The sequence below is a fragment of the Dermacentor variabilis genome, chromosome 2, assembly GCF_050947875.1.
Source record: "Dermacentor variabilis isolate Ectoservices chromosome 2, ASM5094787v1, whole genome shotgun sequence".
Classification (NCBI taxonomy): domain Eukaryota; kingdom Metazoa; phylum Arthropoda; class Arachnida; order Ixodida; family Ixodidae; genus Dermacentor; species Dermacentor variabilis.
This window is the reverse complement of record NC_134569.1, coordinates 109,747,450-109,750,705: the sequence shown is the minus strand read 5'-3', so window position 1 is coordinate 109,750,705 and position 3,256 is coordinate 109,747,450. Positions and strand designations below refer to the sequence as shown.

The following is a 3,256-nucleotide window of genomic DNA, read 5'->3' as shown; positions in this document are numbered from 1 at the left end:
GAAATGAAAGCTCATTTCTACAGTTACTGGTCGTCAACAATAACGAGAGCGCGGACATCACAATTACTTCCCTCTATAGCGCGAGCCACAAGGTTCGCCATGTTTCACAACGCTATTTCTTAGCTCACGTATTACGTACGTACACGTTAAGTTCGCCAAATAACAGCGTGCGTTAAAGTAGCGTACGGATACCACGCGGAAACCAACTGCTTACGCAGCATTGCACAGTGAGGACGACGTTAATTATTTACGTGCGTAATGTGCTTACGTTTGCATGCCAAGGCTATTCTAAAGCTGTCTATTATCATGTCCGAAGATAAAAGACGAAGAGAAAGGGAGGGCACGGGAGTGGTCAGTGAACCATGAGTAGAAGTTCTTATGGAGAAAGATGCGTCAGGGCTTGGAACGCCCCCCGTGATAAATATTGCACACATTTGTAGCACCGTGGTGTGCACTTCTTTTTTTTTTTTTGCGCATCTATGTCCCGATCCTTGCAGCCTTCCCTCATTCTTCTGGCGCGAAGTAAAGTACAGGTGTGAAATGACATCAAAATGACGTGGTACATAATATGCTGGAAGCATTGATGTATACTAATGGCCCGTCGTTTCGTAAAAATGGGTGGTTCAACAGTTGAAGCGCGAAAACACCACTTGTGAATTTTTATTTTTGGCGTCTTACGAAGAATTTTCGTTTACCGTTTGCTTGGCATCCAATGGACCTTGAATACCTACTTTCGCTAGTATACGATCACGAAAAAAAAAAAAAGCACACATTCAGCCTTTGGTTGTGCTGTTGGATTTGTGTTCCAGCGCACGCGGTTTTTTGGGTTTATATCCCCGCAACAACAGCGGCTGCCATTTACATTGAGCTTAAGCGTTTAACAAGGCACCACGTTGAAGACCTCGTATTCTTGTTACGGCGCGAGCTCTAGGCTCACTCATTATTGGGATGATGTCATGGATTCAATAAAAATTATTGCCAAGTGTAGTTTTCTGTCCCAGTCGAATATGCTTCTGCTTGCTGTTGTAGATGAGTCCCCATTTTTATCAAGACAAAAAAAAAAAAATAAACAGAGAAAACGAAACCGCATTTACAGAGAGCTCAAGCTTTAGAAAGCAATTACTGAGTCTCTGTTGAAAAAAAAACAAGAAAAAGAAACATGGCTATAGGCAAAGTTAGTACGGGCGAAAACGGTTGCAGACCACGGGCTCCGAGAAAGAGTTGAATCTCCGAGCACTATAGGATCACTAAACCGACAAAATCTCTACCAACACCAGGTTGTTCTTATATCAGCTGGAATCCCACGTACCAGGCTGCCATGCTCGGGGCTTTGTAAACATTCGGCTGATCTCTAGATCATCGGACAGTGCGCAAAACGTCGTACGCCGATTGTACAGCGCGATCACGCGTATCTTATTTTGTTCATTTGCTGGAGAACGTGGCTAAAAGCGGCTCTCGCACGCCTTGGCATTTGTGCGGCCAAGCGCAGACGTGGAAAACTCGCACCTGGGCACGCGCAACAGCTGTTCTCATGAATGACGTCAAAGCCGCAATCCTTGTTACAGCTGGAATGCACGTTATGATCGCTACTGCCGTCGTCGTCAGGATGGCCGAGTGGTCTAAGGCGCCAGATTTAAGCTCTGGTCCTCGTGAGAGGGCGTGGGTTCGAACCCCACTTCTGACAAAATTTAAATTGTTTTTTTTCTTAGCTTTTTGGTCTGCATTACATATCCGGGTTTCCTGCCTGTCGTTGTTGCAAGTTCTGCTTATGTTTCGTAAAATTTGAAGGTGCTCTTAGAAAGGATACGCTCTGTGCTATCTACAGGGTGCTTTTTTTTTAGCTGCATGAAATTCTTTTAAATTTAGAAAACTATAAATCACGGTAACGTTATGCTTACCATTCGAGCGTACGGATTTGAAGCCTCTAGATACAGAGCAACTTCCGTAATTACGTGTGTAATTTGCGAAATTGCGGTAATTAGCTTTCTAATTATCAACAATAGGCGGCTATAGCAAATGAGTGCTTTGGGGCCCGCCCTCAACACTACCTATCCCAACGATTTAATTTTGAATAGCGGATTTCATGTGGGAGCTACGCGAACAATTAATTCCCCTTGGCAAGCTCATTGAAACCGAAACTGGCTGGAAAAAGAGCGTCTGTGTCGTCGACGTCGCCTCCCCTCCTCCCTCCTTTCGTCACGTCTCTGAGGTCACCGCCGTTCCGGTCCCGCGAACAGCTTGCGTTATCTCGTTGCTGCGTGCGGCGTTGGCCTAGCGCTTCAACGCCGGCGGGCCGGCAAATTTACTTCGTCATTCCCTTGGGCCCCTGAAACGGCATTTCGTCAATGGAAGTGGACACGCGGCACCCGGCGGAATGACGAAGTAAATTTGGCGGGCTGCCGGCATTGAAGCGCTAGGCCACCGCCGCACACAGCGAGGAGATAACGCCAGCTGCTCGGGGGCGGGACCGGCGGTGACCTCGGAGACGTTACGAAATGCGGGAGGGAGGAGGCGGCGCCATCGACGACACAGGCGCTCTTTTTCTAGACAGTTTCGGTTTCAAGGAGCTTGCCAAGGGGAACTAACTGTTCGCGTAGCTCTCCCACATGAAATCCGCTATTCAAAAATTTAATCGTTCTGGTAGGTAGTGTCGAGGACGAGCGCCAAAGTACTAATTTGCTCTGGCCACCTATTGTTGATAATTAGAAAGTTGGTTACCGTAATTGCGAAAATTGCTCAGTATCTAGAGTCTGCCGCTCCTTACACTCGAATTACAACCATAAACTGTATAACCAAATGAAACTGTTGACTTAGTTTTAAAATATTCCTAGCCAATGTCGACACCTATATTGAAAACTCATGCGGCTAGTTCATTCGGCTTGATACGATAGTCCGATATTCATGCTGACGGTCTAGTATTGCGTTAGATTTCCTTGCGCTGTGCTTTAAACACCTCTTTTATGGTAGCAGGTAGAATATCGCATATTAGATTGCGAAATACGCACACCTTTCAACAGGCACAAGCCCACTTCACTATGAGAGATCAATTGCCTTGTTGGCGTTTACTGCTGGTAACAGTGTAGAAACCACCGCTGCGGTTGTAATCAGGATGGCCGAATTACCTGAAGCGCCGGATTTAAGCTCTAGTACTCGTAAGAGGTCGGGGGTTCGAACCTCACTCCTAACAGATTATGTAAGTTTTCATTTTATGAAGATTCGGGGCAAGGTAGTTATAGTGGGTTTTTCAGAGGATTTA

The 3,256-nt window shown here is 46.2% G+C and overlaps 1 non-coding gene across 1 annotated transcript; it reads left to right on the top strand.

Annotated features, from left to right (window-relative positions):
- Window positions 1–1,600: 1,600 nt before the first annotated feature.
- On the top strand, window positions 1,601–1,684 carry TRNAL-UAA (transfer RNA leucine (anticodon UAA)). Its single transcript has one exon. It is a non-coding gene; the product is annotated as a tRNA-Leu (tRNA).
- Window positions 1,685–3,256: the final 1,572 nt, after the last annotated feature.